Below are 17,538 nucleotides of genomic sequence, written 5' to 3'. Positions count from 1 at the left end.
CACAAGACAAATGCAAGTGCCATTCTTTGCAAGCCTGCCATTGAGGGCAGAAGGACTGCTAGATCCCAAGAAGAATGAAAGGGCCCTTTTTGGCAAGCCTGCCACTGAGGGCAGAAGGACTGCTCAGATCTCAAGAAGAATGAAAGTGCCAATCTTTTCAAGTCTGCCACTGAGGCCCGAAGGACTGCTCAGATCCCAAGAAGAATGCAAGTGCCATTCTTGGCAAGCCTGCCATTGAGGGCAGATGGACTGCTCAGATCCCAAGAAGAATGAAAGGGCCATTCTTGGCAAGCCTGCCATTGAAGGCAGAAGAACTGCTCAGATCCCCGGAAAAATTAAAGTGCCATTATTGGCAAGCCTGCCATTGAGGGCAGGAGGACTGCTCAGATCCCAAGCAGAATGAAAGTGCCAATATTTGCAAGCCTGCCATTGAGGGCAGAAGGACTGCTCAGAACCCAAGAAGAATGAAAGTGCCATTCTTGGCAAGCCTGCCATTGAGGGCAGAAGGACTGCTCAGATCCCAAGAACAATGAAAGTGCCAATCTTTGCAAGTCTGCCATTGAGGGCAGAAGGACTGCTCCGATCCCATGAAGAATGAAAGGGCCATTCATGGCAAGCCTGCCATTGAGGCCAGAATGGCAGCTCAGATCCGAAGAAGAATGAAAGTGCCATTCTTGGCAAGCCTGCTATTGAGGGCTGATAGACTGTTCAGATCCCAAGAAGAATGGAAGGTCCATTCTTGCAAGCCTTCCATTGAGGGCAGAAGGACTGCTCAGATCCCAAGAAGAATGAAAGTGCCATTCTTGGCAAGCCTGCCTTTGAGGGCAGAAGGACTGCTCAGATCCCAAGACAAATGAAAGTGCCAATCTTTGCAAGTCTGCCATTGAGGGCAGAAGGACTGCTCCGATCCCATGAAGAATGAAAGGGCCATTCATGGCAAGCCTGCCATTGAGGCCAGAATGGCAGCTCAGATCCGAAGAAGAAGGCAACTGCCATTCTTTGCAAGCCTGCTATTGAGGAAAGAAGGATTGCTCAGATCCCAAGAAGAATGAAAGTGCCATTCTTGGCAAGCCTGACATTGAGGGCAAAAGGACTGCTCAGATCCCAAGAAGAATGAAAGGGACAATCTTGGCAAGCCTCCTATTGAGGGCAGAAGGGCTGCTCATATCCCAAGAAGAATGAAAGGGTTCTTTTTGGCAAGCCTGCCACTGAGGGCAGAAGGACTGCTCAGATCTCAAGAAGAATGAAAGTGCCAATCTTTTTCGGCCTGCCACTGAGGGCCGAAGGACTGCTCAGATCCCAAGAAGAATGCAAGTGCCATTCTTAGCAAGCCAGAGTGCAGAAGGGCTGCTCATATCCCAAGAAGAATGGAAGTGCCATTCTTGGCAAGCCTGCCATTGAGGGCAGATGGACTGCACAGCCCCCAAGAAGAATAAAAGTGCCAATATTTGCAAGCCTGCCATTTAGGGCAGAAGGACTGCTCAGATCCCAAGAAGAATGAAATGTCAATCTTTACAAGCCTGCCATCGAGGGCGTAAGGACTGCTCAGATCCCAAGAAGAATGCAAGTGTCATTCCTGGCAAGCCTGCCATTGACGGCAGAAGGACCACTGAGATCCCAAGAAGAATAAAAGTGTCAATCTTTGCAAGCCTGCCATTGAGGGCAGAGGGACTGCTTAGATTCCAAGAAGAAAGAAAGTGTCAATCTTGGCAAGCCTACCATTAAGGGTAAAAGGACTGCTCAGATCCCAAGAAGAATGAAATGTCATTCTTTGCAAGCCTACCATTGAGGGCAGAAGGAGTGCTCAGATCTCAAGAAAGTGTCATTCTTGGCAAGCCGTCCATTGAGGGCTGAAGGACTGCTCAGATCCCAAGAAGAATGAAAGTGCCATTGTTTGCAATCCTGCCAATGAAGTCAGAAGGACTGCTCAGATCCCAAGAAGAATGAAATGCCATGCTTTGCAAGCCTACCATTGAGGGCAAAAGGAGTGCTCAGATCTCAAGAAGAATGAAAGTGCCATTCTTGGCAAGCCTGCCATTGAGGGCAGAAGGACTGCTCAGATCCCAAGAAGAATGAAAGGGACAATCTTGGCAAGCCTCCCATTGAGGGCAGGAGGGCTGTTCAGATCCCAAGAAAAATGAAAGGGCCCTTTTTGGCAAGCCTGCCACTGAGGGCCGAAGGACTGCTGAGATCCCAAGAAGAATGCAAGTGCCATTCTTAGGAAGCCTGAGTGCAGAAGGGCTGCTAATATCCCAAGAAGAATGGAAGTGCCATTCTTGGCAAGCCTGCCATTGAGGGCAGATGGACTGCACTGCTCCCAAGAAGAGTGAAAGTGCCAATATTTGCAAGCCTGCCATTTAGGACAGAAGGACTGCTCAGATCCCAAGAAGAATGAAAGTGCCATTCTTGGCAAGCCTGACATTGAGGGCAGAAGGACTGCTTAGATCCCAAGAAGAATGAAATGTCAATCTTTGCAAGCCTGCCATTGAGGGCAGAAGGACTGCTAAAATCCCAAGAAGAATGCAAGTGCCATTTCTTGCAAGCCTGCCATTGAGGGCAGAAGGACTGTTCAGATCCCAAGACGAATGAAAGTGCCATTCTTGGCAAGTCTGCCACTGAGGGCCACAGGACTGGTCACATGCCAAGAAGAATGCAAGTGCCATTCTTAGCAAGCCTGAGTGCAGAAGGGGTGCTCATATCCCAAGAAGAATGAAAGTGGCATTCTTGGCAAGCCTGCCATTGAGGGCAGATGGACTGCACAGATCCCAAGAAGAATGAAAGTGCCATTCTTGGCACGCCTGCCATTGAGGGCAGAAGGGCTGCTCAGATCCCATGAAGAATGAAAGGGCCATTCATGCAAGCCTGCCATTGAGGGCAGAAGGACAGCTCAGATCGCAAGAAGAATGAAAGTGCCAATCTTTGCAAGCCTGCCATTGACGGAAGAAGAACTGCTAAGATCCCAAGAAGAATGCAAGTGGCATTCTTTGCAATTCTGCCATTGAGGGCAGAAGGACTGCTAGATCACAAGACAAATGCAAGTGCCATTCTTTGCAAGCCTGCCATTGAGGGCAGAAGGACTGCTAGATCCCAAGAAGAATGAAAGGGCCCTTTTTGGCAAGCCTGCCACTGAGGGCAGAAGGACTGCTCAGATCTCAAGAAGAATGAAAGTGCCAATCTTTTCAAGTCTGCCACTGAGGCCCGAAGGACTGCTCAGATCCCAAGAAGAATGCAAGTGCCATTCTTGGCAAGCCTGCCATTGAGGGCAGATGGACTGCACTGATCCCAAGAAGAATGAAAGGGCCATTCTTGGCAAGCCTGCCATTGAAGGCAGAAGAACTGCTCAGATCCCCGGAAGAATTAAAGTGCCATTCTTGGCAGGCCTGCCATTGAGGGCAGGAGGACTGCTCAGATCCCAAGCAGAATGAAAGTGCCAATATTTGCAAGCCTGCCATTGAGGGCAGAAGGACTGCTCAGAACCCAAGAAGAATGAAAGTGCCATTCTTGGCAAGCCTGCCATTGAGGGCAGAAGGACTGCTCAGATCCCAAGAAGAATGAAAGTGCCAATCTTTGCAAGCCTGCCATTGAGGGCAGAAAGACTGCTAAGATCCCATGAAGAATGAAAGGGCCATTCATGGCAAGCCTGCCATTGGGGGCAGAAGGACAGCTCTGATCCCAAGAAGAATGCAACTGCCATTATTCGCAAGCCTCCCATTGAGGAAAGAAGACTGCTCAGATCCCAGGAAGAATGCAAGTGCCATTCCTGGCAAGCCTGCCATTGAGGGCAGAAGGACCGCTGAGATCCCAAGAAGAATAAAAGTGCCAATCTTTGCAAGCCTGCAATTGAGGGAAGAAGGACTGCTAAGATCCCAACAAGAATGCAAGTGCCATTCTTGGCAAGCCTGCCATTGAGGGCAGAGGGACTGCTCAGATTCCTTAAGAAAGAAAGTGTCAATCTTGGCAAGCCTACCATTAAGGGCAAAAGGACTGCTCAGATCCCAGGAAGAATGAAATTCCATTCTTGGCAAGCCTGACATTGAGGGCAGAAGGACTGCTTAGATCCCAAGAAGAATGAAATGTCAATCTTTGCAAGCCTGCCATTGAGGGCAGAAGGACTGCTAAAATCCCAAGAAGAATGCAAGTGCCATTCCTTGCAAGCCTGCCATTGAGGGCAGAAAGACTGTTCATATCCCAAGATGAATGAAAGTGCCATTCTTGGCAAGTCTGCCACTGAGGGCCACAGGTCTGGTCACATGCCAAGAAGAATGCAAGTGCCATTCTTAGCAAGCCTGAGTGCAGAAGGGCTGCTCATATCCCAAAAAGAATGAAAGTGCCATTCTTGGCAAGCCTGCAATTGAGGGCAGATGGACTGCACAGATCCCAAGATGAATGAAAGTGCCATTCCTGGCACGCCTGCCATTGAGGGAAGAAGAACTGCTAAGATCCCAAGAAGAATGCAGGTGGCATTCTTTGCAATTCTGCCATTGAGGGCAGAAGGACTGCTAGATCACAAGAAGAATGCAAGTGCCATGCTTGGCAAGCCTGCCACTGAGGGCAGAAGGACTGCTCAGATCTCAAGAAGAATGAAAGTGCCAATCTTTTCAAGTCTGCTACTGAGGCCCGAAGGACTGCTCAGATCCCAAGAAGAATGCAAGTGTCATTCTTGGCAAGCCTGCCATTGAAGGCAGATGGGCTGCTCAGATCCCAAGAAGAATGAAAGGGGCATTCTTGGCAAGCCTGCCATTGAAGGCAGAAGAACTGCTCAGATCCCCGGAAGAATTAAAGTGCCATTCTTGGTGCCATTGAGGGCGGGAGGACTGCTCAGATCCCAAGCAGAATGAAAGTGCCAATATTTGCAAGCCTGCCATTGAGGGCAGAAGGACTGCTCAGAACCCAAGAAGAATGAAAGTGCCATTCTTGGCAAGCCTGCCATTGAGGGCAGAAGGACTGCTCAGATCCGAAGAAGAATGAAAGTGACAATCTTTGCAAGCCTGCCATTGAGGGCAGAAGGACTGCTAAGATCCCATGAAGAATGCAAGTGCCATTCAAGGCAAGCCTGCCATTGAGGGCAGAAGGACATCTCTGATCCCAAGAAGAATAAAAGTGCCAATCTTTGCAAGCCTGCAATTGAGGGAAGAAGGACTGCTAAGATCCCAAGAAGAATGCAACTGCCATTCTTTGCAAGCCTGCCATTGAGGGCAGAGGGACTGCTCAGATTCCAAGAAGAAAGAAAGTGTCAATCTTGGCAAGCTTACCATTAAGGGCAAAAGGACTGCTCAGATCCCAAGAAGAATGAAATGCCATTCTTTGCAAGCCCACCATTGAGGGCAGAAGGAGTGCTCAGATCTCAAGAAGAATGAAAGTGCCATTGTTTGCAATCCTGCCAATGAAGTCAGAAGGACTGCTCAGATCCCAAGAAGAATGAAAGTGCCATTCTTGGCAAGCCTGCCATTGAGGGCAGATGGACTGCACAGCTCCCAAGAAGAATGAAAGTGCCAATATTTGCAAGCCTGCCTTTTAGGGCAGAAGGACTGCTCAGATCCCAAGAAGAATGCAAGTGCCATTCTTGGCAAGCCTGTCATTGAGGGCAGATGGAGTGCTCAGATCCCAAGAACAATGAAAGGGCCATTCTTGGCAAGCCTGCCATTGAGGGCAGAAGAACTGCTCAGATCCCAGGAAAAATTAAAGTGCCATTCTTGGCAAGCCTGCCATTGAGGGCAGGAGGACTGCTCAGATCCCAAGCAGAATGAAAGTGCCAATATTTGCAAGCCTGCCATTGAGGGCAGAAGGACTGCTCAGAACCCAAGAAGAATGAAAGTGCCATTATTGGCAAGCCTGCCATTGAGGGCAGAAGGACTGCTCAGATCCCAAGAAGAATGAAAGTGCCAATCTTTGCAAGCATTCCATTGAGGGCAGAAGGACTGCTAAGATCCCATGAAGAATGAAAGGGCCATTCATGGCAAGCCTGCCATTGAGGGCAGAAGGACAGCTCTGATCCCAAGAAGAATGAAACTGCCATTATTTGCAAGCCTCCCATTGAGGAAAGAAGGACTGCTCAGATCCCAAGACGAATACAAGTGTCATTCCTGGCAAGCCTGCCATTGAGGGCAGAAGGACCGCTGAGATCCCACGAAGAATAAAAGTGCCAATCTTTGCAAGCCTGCAATTGAGGGACGAAGGACTGCTAAGATCCAAAGAAGAATGCAAGTGCCATTCTTTGCAAGCCTGCCATTGAGGGCAGAGAGACTGCTCAGATTCAAAGAATAAAGAAAGTGTCAATCTTGGCAAGCCTACCATTAAGCGCAAAAGGACTGCTCAGATCCCAAGGAGAATGAAATGCCATTCTTTGCAAGCCTACCCTTGAGGTCAGAAGGAGTGCTCAGATCTCAAGAAGAATGAAAGTGTAATTCTTGGCAAGCCGTCCATTGAGGGCTGAAGGACTGCTCAGATCCCAAGAAGAATGAAAGTGCCATTGTTTGCAATCCTGCCAATGAAGTCAGAAGGACTGCTCATATCCCAAAAAGAATGAAAGTGCCATTCTTGGCAAGCCTGCAATTGAGGGCAGATGGACTGCACAGATCCCAAGAAGAATGAAAGTGCCATTCCTGGCACGTCTGCCATTGAGGGAAGAAGAACTGCTAAGATCCCAAGAAGAATGCAAGTGGCATTCTTTGCAATTCTGCCATTGAGGGCAGAAGTACTGCTAGATCACAAGAAGAATGCAAGTGCCATTCTTGGCAAGCCTGCCACTGAGGGCAGAAGGACTGCTCAGATCTCAAGAAGAATGAAAGTGCCAATCTTTTCCAGTCTGCCACTGAGGCCCGAAGGACTGCTCAGATCCCAAGAAGAATGCAAATGCCATTCTTGGCAAGCCTGCCATTGAAGGCAGATGGGCTGCTCAGATCCCGAAGAAGAATGAAAGGGGCATTCTTGGCAAGCCTGCCATTGAAGGCAGAAGAACTGCTCAGATCCCCGGAAGAATTAAAGTGCCATTCTTGGTGCCATTGAGGGCGGGAGGACTGCTCAGATCCCAAGCAGAATGAAAGTGCCAATATTTGCAAGCCTGCCATTGAGGGCAGAAGGACTGCTCAGAACCCGAGAAGAATGAAAGTGCCATTCTTGGCAAGCCTGCCATTGAGGGCAGAAGGACTGCTCAGATCCCAAGAAGAATGAAAGTGCCATTCTTGGCAAGCCTGCCATTGAGGGCAGATGCACTGCACAGCTCCCAAGAAGAATGAAAGTGCCAATATTTGCAAGCCTGCCTTTTAGGGCAGAAGGACTGCTCAGATCCCAAGAAGAATGCAAGTGCCATTCTTGGCAAGCCTGTGATAGAGGGCAGATGGAGTGCTCAGATCCCAAGAACAATGAAAGGGCCATGCTTGGCAAGCCTGCCATTGAGGGCAGAAGAACTGCTCAGATCCCAGGAAAAATTAAAGTGCCTTTCTTGGCAAGCCTGCCATTGAGGGCAGGAGGACTGCTCAGATCCCAAGCAGAATGAAAGTGCCAATATTTGCAAGCCTGCCATTGAGGGCAGAAGGACTGCTCGGAACACAAGAAGAATGAAAGTGCCATTATTGGCAAGCCTGCCATTGAGGGCAGAAGGACTGCTCAGATCCCAAGAAGAATGAAAGTGCCAATCTTTGCAAGCATTCCATTGAGGGCAGAAGGACTGCTAAGATCCCATGAAGAATGAAAGGGCCATTCATGGCAAGCCTGCCATTGAGGGCAGAAGGACAGCTTTGATCCCAAGAAGAATGCAACTGCCATTATTTGCAAGCCTCCCATTGAGGAAAGAAGGACTGCTCAGATCCCAAGAAGAATGAAAGTGCCATTCTTGGCAAGCCTGGCATTGAGGGCAGAAGGACTGCTTAGATCCCAAGAAGAATGAAATGTCAATCTTTGCAAGCCTGCCATTGCGGGCAGAAGGACTGCTAAAATCCCAAGAAGAATGCAAGTGCCATTTCTTGCAAGCCTGCCATTGAGAGCAGCGGGACTGCTCAGATTCAAAGAATAAAGAAAGTGTCAATCTTGGCAAGCCTACCATTAAGAGCAAAAGACTGCTCAGATCCCAAGAAGAATGAAATGCCATTCTTTGCAAGCCTACCATTGAGGGCAGAAGGAGTGCTCAGATCTCAAGAAGAATGAAAGTGTAATTCTTGGCAAGCCGTCCATTGAGGGCTGAAGGACTGCTCAGATCCCAAGAAGATTGAAAGTGCCATTGTTTGCAATCCTGCCAATGAAGTCAGAGGACTGCTCAGATCCCAAGAAGAATGAAAGTGCCATTCTTGGCAAGCCTGCCATTGAGGGCAGATGGAATGCACAGCTCCCAAAAAGAATGAAAGTGCCAATATTTGCAAGCCTGCCTTTTAGGGCAGAAGGACTGCTCAGATCGCAAGAAGAATGCAAGTGCCATTCTTGGCAAGCCTGTCATTGAGGGCAGATGGAGTGCTCAGATCCCAAGAACAATGAAAGGGCCATTCTTGGCAAGCCTGCCATTGAGGGCAGAAGAACTGCTCAGATCCCAGGAAAAATTAAAGTGCCATTCTTGGCAAGCCTGCCATTGAGGGCAGGAGGATTGCTCAGATCCCAAGCAGAATGAAAGTGCCAATATTTGCAAGCCTGCCATTGAGGGCAGAAGGACTGCTCGGAACCCAAGAAGAATGAAAGTGCCATTATTGGCAAGCCTGCCATTGAGGGCAGAAGGACTGCTCAGATCCCAAGAAGAATGAAAGTGCCAATCTTTGCAAGCATTCCATTGAGGGCAGAAGGACTGCTAAGATCCCATGAAGAATGAAAGGGCCATTCATGGCAAGCCTGCCATTGAGGGCAGAAGGACAGCTCTGATCCCAAGAAGAATGCAACTGCCATTATTTGCAAGCCTCCCATTGAGGAAAGAAGGACTGCTCAGATCCCAAGACGAATGCAAGTGTCATTCCTGGCAAGCCTGCCATTGAGGGCAGAAGGACCGCTGAGATCCAAAGAAGAATAAAAGTGCCAATCTTTGCAAGCCTGCAATTGAGGGACGAAGGACTGCTAAGATCCAAAGAAGAATGCAAGTGCCATTCTTTGCAAGCCTGCCATTGAGGGCAGAGGGACTGCTCAGATTCAAAGAATAAAGAAAGTGTCAATCTTGGCAAGCCTACCATTAAGAGCAAAAGGACTGCTCAGATCCCAAGAAGAATGAAATGCCATTCTTTGCAAGCCTACCATTGAGGGCAGAAGGAGTGCTCAGATCTCAAGAAGAATGAAAGTGTAATTATTGGCAAGCCGTCCATTGAGGGCTGAAGGACTGCTCAGATCCCAAGAAGAATGAAAGTGCCATTGTTTGCAATCCTGCCAATGAAGTCAGAAGGACTGCTCATATCCCAAAAAGAATGAAAGTGCCATTCTTGGCAAGCCTGCAATTGAGGGCAGATGGACTGCACAGATCCCAAGAAGAATGAAAGTGCCATTCCTGGCACGCCTGCCATTGAGGGAAGAAGAACTGCTAAAATCCCAAGAAGAATGCAAGTGGCATTCTTAGCAATTCTGCCATTGAGGGCAGAAGGACTGCTAGATCACAAGAAGAATGCAAGTGCCATTCTTGGCAAGCCTGCCACTGAGGGCAGAAGGACTGCTCAGATCTCAAGAAGAATGAAAGTGCCAATCTTTTCAAGTCTGCCACTGAGGCCCGAAGGACTGCTCAGATCCCAAGAAGAATGCAAGTGCCATTCTTGGCAAGCCTGCCATTGAACGCAGATGGGCTGCTCAGATCCCGAAGAAGAATGAAAGGGGCATTCTTGGCAAGCCTGCCATTGAAGGCAGAAGAACTGCTCAGATCCCCGGAAGAATTAAAGTGCCATTCTTGGTGCCATTGAGGGCGGGAGGACTGCTCAGATCCCAAGCAGAATGAAAGTGCCAATATTTGCAAGCCTGCCATTGAGGGCAGAAGGACTGCTCAGAACCCGAGAAGAATGAAAGTGCCATTCTTGGCAAGCCTGCCATTGAGGGCAGAAGGACTGCTCAGATCCCAAGAAGAATGAAAGTGACAATCTTTGCAAGCCTGCCATTGAGGGCAGAAGGACTGCTAAGATCCCATGAAGAATGCAAGTGCCATTCCTGGCAAGCCTGCCATTGAGGGCAGAAGGGCATCTCTGATCCCAAGAAGAATAAAAGTGCCAATCTTTGCAAGCCTGCAATTGAGGGAAGAAGGACTGCTAAGATCCCAAGAAGAATGCAAGTGCCATTCTTTGCAAGCCTGCCATTGAGGGCAGAGGGACTGCTCAGATTCCAAGAAGAAAGAAAGTGTCAATCTTGGCAAGCTTACCATTAAGGGCAAAAGGACTGCTCAGATCCCAAGAAGAATGAAATGCCATTCTTTGCAAGCCCACCATTGAGGGCAGAAATAGTGCTCAGATCTCAAGAAGAATGAAAGTGTCATTCTTGGCAAGCCGTCCATTGAGGGCTGAAGGACTGCTCAGATCCCAAGAAGAATGAAAGTGCCATTGTTTGCAATCCTGCCAATGAAGTCAGAAGGACTGCTCAGATCCCAAGAAGAATGAAAGTGCCATTCTTGGCAAGCCTGCCATTGAGCGCAGATGGACTGCACAGCTCCCAAGAAGAATGAAAGGGCCATTCTTGGCAAGCCTGCCATTGAGGGCAGAAGAACTGCTCAGATCCCAGGAAAAATTAAAGTGCCTTTCTTGGCAAGCCTGCCATTGAGGGCAGGAGGACTGCTCAGATCCCAAGCAGAATGAAAGTGCCAATATTTGCAAGCCTGCCATTGAGGGCAGAAGGACTGCTCGGAACACAAGAAGAATGAAAGTGCCATTATTGGCAAGCCTGCCATTGAGGGCAGAAGGACTGCTCAGATCCCAAGAAGAATGAAAGTGCCAATCTTTGCAAGCATTCCATTGAGGGCAGAAGGACTGCTAAGATCCCATGAAGAATGAAAGGGCCATTCATGGCAAGCCTGCCATTGAGGGCAGAAGGACAGCTCTGATCCCAAGAAGAATGCAACTGCCATTATTTGCAAGCCTCCCATTGAGGAAAGAAGGACTGCTCAGATCCCAAGAAGAATGAAAGTGCCATTCTTGGCAAGCCTGACATTGAGGGCAGAAGGACTGCTCAGATCCCAAGCAGAATGAAAGTGCCAATATTTGCAAGCCTGCCATTGAGGGCAGAAGGACTGCTCAGAACCCGAGAAGAATGAAAGTGCCATTCTTGGCAAGCCTGCCATTGAGGGCAGAAGGACTGCTCAGATCCCAAGAAGAATGAAAGTGACAATCTTTGCAAGCCTGCCATTGAGGGCAGAAGGACTGCTAAGATCCCATGAAGAATGCAAGTGCCATTCCTGGCAAGCCTGCCATTGAGGGCAGAAGGGCATCTCTGATCCCAAGAAGAATAAAAGTGCCAATCTTTGCAAGCCTGCAATTGAGGGAAGAAGGACTGCTAAGATCCCAAGAAGAATGCAAGTGCCATTCTTTGCAAGCCTGCCATTGAGGGCAGAGGGACTGCTCAGATTCCAAGAAGAAAGAAAGTGTCAATCTTGGCAAGCTTACCATTAAGGGCAAAAGGACTGCTCAGATCCCAAGAAGAATGAAATGCCATTCTTTGCAAGCCCACCATTGAGGGCAGAAATAGTGCTCAGATCTCAAGAAGAATGAAAGTGTCATTCTTGGCAAGCCGTCCATTGAGGGCTGAAGGACTGCTCAGATCCCAAGAAGAATGAAAGTGCCATTGTTTGCAATCCTGCCAATGAAGTCAGAAGGACTGCTCAGATCCCAAGAAGAATGAAAGTGCCATTCTTGGCAAGCCTGCCATTGAGCGCAGATGGACTGCACAGCTCCCAAGAAGAATGAAAGGGCCATTCTTGGCAAGCCTGCCATTGAGGGCAGAAGAACTGCTCAGATCCCAGGAAAAATTAAAGTGCCTTTCTTGGCAAGCCTGCCATTGAGGGCAGGAGGACTGCTCAGATCCCAAGCAGAATGAAAGTGCCAATATTTGCAAGCCTGCCATTGAGGGCAGAAGGACTGCTCGGAACACAAGAAGAATGAAAGTGCCATTATTGGCAAGCCTGCCATTGAGGGCAGAAGGACTGCTCAGATCCCAAGAAGAATGAAAGTGCCAATCTTTGCAAGCATTCCATTGAGGGCAGAAGGACTGCTAAGATCCCATGAAGAATGAAAGGGCCATTCATGGCAAGCCTGCCATTGAGGGCAGAAGGACAGCTCTGATCCCAAGAAGAATGCAACTGCCATTATTTGCAAGCCTCCCATTGAGGAAAGAAGGACTGCTCAGATCCCAAGAAGAATGAAAGTGCCATTCTTGGCAAGCCTGACATTGAGGGCAGAAGGACTGCTTAGATCCCAAGAAGAATGAAATGTCAATCTTTGCAAGCCTGTCATTGAGGGCAGAAGGACTGCTAAAATCCCAAGAAGAATGCAAGTGCCATTTCTTGCAAGCCTGCCATTGAGGGCAGAAGGACTGTTCATATCCCAAGACGAATGAAAGTGCCATTCTTGGCAAGTCTGCCACTGAGGGCCACAGGACTGGTCACATGCCAAGAAGAATGCAAGTGCCATTCTTAGCAAGCCTGAGTGCAGAAGGGGTGCTCATATCCCAAGAAGAATGAAAGTGCCATTCTTGGCAAGCCTGCCATTGAGGGCAGATGGACTGCACAGATCCCAAGAAGAATGAAAGTGTCATTCTTGGCACGCCTGCCATTGAGGGCAGAAGGACTGCTCAGATCCCATGAAGAATGAAAGGGCCATTCATGCAAGCCTGCCATTGAGGGCAGAAGGACAGCTCAGATCGCAAGAACAATGAAAGTGCCAATCTTTGCAAGCCTGCCATTGACGGAAGAAGAACTGCTAAGATCCCAATAAGAATGCAAGTGGCATTCTTTGCAATTCTGCCATTGAGGGCAGAAGGACTGCTAGATCACAAGACAAATGCAAGTGCCATTCTTTGCAAGCCTGCCATTGAGGGCAGAAGGACTGCTAGATCCCAAGAAGAATGAAAGGGCCCTTTTTGGCAAGCCTGCCACTGAGGGCAGAAGGACTGCTCAGATCTCAAGAAGAATGAAAGTGCCAATCTTTTCAAGTCTGCCACTGAGGCCCGAAGGACTGCTCAGATCCCAAGAAGAATGCAAGTGCCATTCTTGGCAAGCCTGCCATTGAGGGCAGATGGACTGCTCAGATCCCAAGAAGAATGAAAGGGCCATTCTTGGCAAGCCTGCCATTGAAGGCAGAAGAACTGCTCAGATCCCCGGAAAAATTAAAGTGCCATTATTGGCAAGCCTGCCATTGAGGGCAGGAGGACTGCTCAGATCCCAAGCAGAATGAAAGTGCCAATATTTGCAAGCCTGCCATTGAGGGCAGAAGGACTGCTCAGAACCCAAGAAGAATGAAAGTGCCATTCTTGGCAAGCCTGCCATTGAGGGCAGAAGGACTGCTCAGATCCCAAGAACAATGAAAGTGCCAATCTTTGCAAGTCTGCCATTGAGGGCAGAAGGACTGCTCCGATCCCATGAAGAATGAAAGGGCCATTCATGGCAAGCCTGCCATTGAGGCCAGAATGGCAGCTCAGATCCGAAGAAGAATGAAAGTGCCATTCTTGGCAAGCCTGCTATTGAGGGCTGATAGACTGTTCAGATCCCAAGAAGAATGGAAGGTCCATTCTTGCAAGCCTTCCATTGAGGGCAGAAGGACTGCTCAGATCCCAAGAAGAATGAAAGTGCCATTCTTGGCAAGCCTGCCTTTGAGGGCAGAAGGACTGCTCAGATCCCAAGACAAATGAAAGTGCCAATCTTTGCAAGTCTGCCATTGAGGGCAGAAGGACTGCTCCGATCCCATGAAGAATGAAAGGGCCATTCATGGCAAGCCTGCCATTGAGGCCAGAATGGCAGCTCAGATCCGAAGAAGAAGGCAACTGCCATTCTTTGCAAGCCTGCTATTGAGGAAAGAAGGACTGCTCAGATCCCAAGAAGAATGAAAGTGCCATTCTTGGCAAGCCTGACATTGAGGGCAAAAGGACTGCTCAGATCCCAAGAAGAATGAAAGGGACAATCTTGGCAAGCCTCCTATTGAGGGCAGAAGGGCTGCTCATATCCCAAGAAGAATGAAAGGGTCCTTTTTGGCAAGCCTGCCACTGAGGGCAGAAGGACTGCTCAGATCTCAAGAAGAATGAAAGTGCCAATCTTTTTCGGCCTGCCACTGAGGGCCGAAGGACTGCTCAGATCCCAAGAAGAATGCAAGTGCCATTCTTAGCAAGCCAGAGTGCAGAAGGGCTGCTCATATCCCAAGAAGAATGGAAGTGCCATTCTTGGCAAGCCTGCCATTGAGGGCAGATGGACTGCACAGCTCCCAAGAAGAATAAAAGTGCCAATATTTGCAAGCCTGCCATTTAGGGCAGAAGGACTGCTCAGATCCCAAGAAGAATGAAATGTCAATCTTTACAAGCCTGCCATCGAGGGCGTAAGGACTGCTCAGATCCCAAGAAGAATGCAAGTGTCATTCCTGGCAAGCCTGCCATTGACGGCAGAAGGACCACTGAGATCCCAAGAAGAATAAAAGTGTCAATCTTTGCAAGCCTGCCATTGAGGGCAGAGGGACTGCTTAGATTCCAAGAAGAAAGAAAGTGTCAATCTTGGCAAGCCTACCATTAAGGGTAAAAGGACTGCTCAGATCCCAAGAAGAATGAAATGTCATTCTTTGCAAGCCTACCATTGAGGGCAGAAGGAGTGCTCAGATCTCAAGAAAGTGTCATTCTTGGCAAGCCGTCCATTGAGGGCTGAAGGACTGCTCAGATCCCAAGAAGAATGAAAGTGCCATTGTTTGCAATCCTGCCAATGAAGTCAGAAGGACTGCTCAGATCCCAAGAAGAATGAAATGCCATGCTTTGCAAGCCTACCATTGAGGGCAAAATGAGTGCTCAGATCTCAAGAAGAATGAAAGTGCCATTCTTGGCAAGCCTGCCATTGAGGGCAGAAGGACTGCTCAGATCCCAAGAAGAATGAAAGGGACAATCTTGGCAAGCCTCCCATTGAGGGCAGGAGGGCTGTTCAGATCCCAAGAAAAATGAAAGGGCCCTTTTTGGCAAGCCTGCCACTGAGGGCCGAAGGACTGCTGAGATCCCAAGAAGAATGCAAGTGCCATTCTTAGGAAGCCTGAGTGCAGAAGGGCTGCTAATATCCCAAGAAGAATGGAAGTGCCATTCTTGGCAAGCCTGCCATTGAGGGCAGATGGACTGCACTGCTCCCAAGAAGAGTGAAAGTGCCAATATTTGCAAGCCTGCCATTTAGGACAGAAGGACTGCTCAGATCCCAAGAAGAATGAAAGTGCCATTCTTGGCAAGCCTGACATTGAGGGCAGAAGGACTGCTTAGATCCCAAGAAGAATGAAATGTCAATCTTTGCAAGCCTGCCATTGAGGGCAGAAGGACTGCTAAAATCCCAAGAAGAATGCAAGTGCCATTTCTTGCAAGCCTGCCATTGAGGGCAGAAGGACTGTTCAGATCCCAAGACGAATGAAAGTGCCATTCTTGGCAAGTCTGCCACTGAGGGCCACAGGACTGGTCACATGCCAAGAAGAATGCAAGTGCCATTCTTAGCAAGCCTGAGTGCAGAAGGGGTGCTCATATCCCAAGAAGAATGAAAGTGTCATTCTTGGCAAGCCTGCCATTGAGGGCAGATGGACTGCACAGATCCCAAGAAGAATGAAAGTGCCATTCTTGGCACGCCTGCCATTGAGGGCAGAAGGGCTGCTCAGATCCCATGAAGAATGAAAGGGCCATTCATGCAAGCCTGCCATTGAGGGCAGAAGGACAGCTCAGATCGCAAGAAGAATGAAAGTGCCAATCTTTGCAAGCCTGCCATTGACGGAAGAAGAACTGCTAAGATCCCAAGAAGAATGCAAGTGGCATTCTTTGCAATTCTGCCATTGAGGGCAGAAGGACTGCTAGATCACAAGACAAATGCAAGTGCCATTCTTTGCAAGCCTGCCATTGAGGGCAGAAGGACTGCTAGATCCCAAGAAGAATGAAAGGGCCCTTTTTGGCAAGCCTGCCACTGAGGGCAGAAGGACTGCTCAGATCTCAAGAAGAATGAAAGTGCCAATCTTTTCAAGTCTGCCACTGAGGCCCGAAGGACTGCTCAGATCCCAAGAAGAATGCAAGTGCCATTCTTGGCAAGCCTGCCATTGAGGGCAGATGGACTGCACTGATCCCAAGAAGAATGAAAGGGCCATTCTTGGCAAGCCTGCCATTGAAGGCAGAAGAACTGCTCAGATCCCCGGAAGAATTAAAGTGCCATTCTTGGCAGGCCTGCCATTGAGGGCAGGAGGACTGCTCAGATCCCAAGCAGAATGAAAGTGCCAATATTTGCAAGCCTGCCATTGAGGGCAGAAGGACTGCTCAGAACCCAAGAAGAATGAAAGTGCCATTCTTGGCAAGCCTGCCATTGAGGGCAGAAGGACTGCTCAGATCCCAAGAAGAATGAAAGTGCCAATCTTTGCAAGCCTGCCATTGAGGGCAGAAAGACTGCTAAGATCCCATGAAGAATGAAAGGGCCATTCATGGCAAGCCTGCCATTGGGGGCAGAAGGACAGCTCTGATCCCAAGAAGAATGCAACTGCCATTATTCGCAAGCCTCCCATTGAGGAAAGAAGACTGCTCAGATCCCAGGAAGAATGCAAGTGCCATTCCTGGCAAGCCTGCCATTGAGGGCAGAAGGACCGCTGAGATCCCAAGAAGAATAAAAGTGCCAATCTTTGCAAGCCTGCAATTGAGGGAAGAAGGACTGCTAAGATCCCAAGAAGAATGCAAGTGCCATTCTTGGCAAGCCTGCCATTGAGGGCAGAGGGACTGCTCAGATTCCTTAAGAAAGAAAGTGTCAATCTTGGCAAGCCTACCATTAAGGGCAAAAGGACTGCTCAGATCCCAGGAAGAATGAAATTCCATTCTTGGCAAGCCTGACATTGAGGGCAGAAGGACTGCTTAGATCCCAAGAAGAATGAAATGTCAATCTTTGCAAGCCTGCCATTGAGGGCAGAAGGACTGCTAAAATCCCAAGAAGAATGCAAGTGCCATTCCTTGCAAGCCTGCCATTGAGGGCAGAAAGACTGTTCATATCCCAAGATGAATGAAAGTGCCATTCTTGGCAAGTCTGCCACTGAGGGCCACAGGTCTGGTCACATGCCAAGAAGAATGCAAGTGCCATTCTTAGCAAGCCTGAGTGCAGAAGGGCTGCTCATATCCCAAAAAGAATGAAAGTGCCATTCTTGGCAAGCCTGCAATTGAGGGCAGATGGACTGCACAGATCCCAAGAAGAATGAAAGTGCCATTCCTGGCACGCCTGCCATTGAGGGAAGAAGAACTGCTAAGATCCCAAGAAGAATGCAGGTGGCATTCTTTGCAATTCTGCCATTGAGGGCAGAAGGACTGCTAGATCACAAGAAGAATGCAAGTGCCATGCTTGGCAAGCCTGCCACTGAGGGCAGAAGGACTGCTCAGATCTCAAGAAGAATGAAAGTGCCAATCTTTTCAAGTCTGCTACTGAGGCCC

This window comes from Ambystoma mexicanum, chromosome 14, assembly GCF_040938575.1.
Source record: "Ambystoma mexicanum isolate Mex_15411 chromosome 14, UKY_AmexF1_1, whole genome shotgun sequence".
Lineage (NCBI taxonomy): Eukaryota > Metazoa > Chordata > Amphibia > Caudata > Ambystomatidae > Ambystoma > Ambystoma mexicanum.
This window is presented reverse-complemented; position numbering follows the sequence as displayed.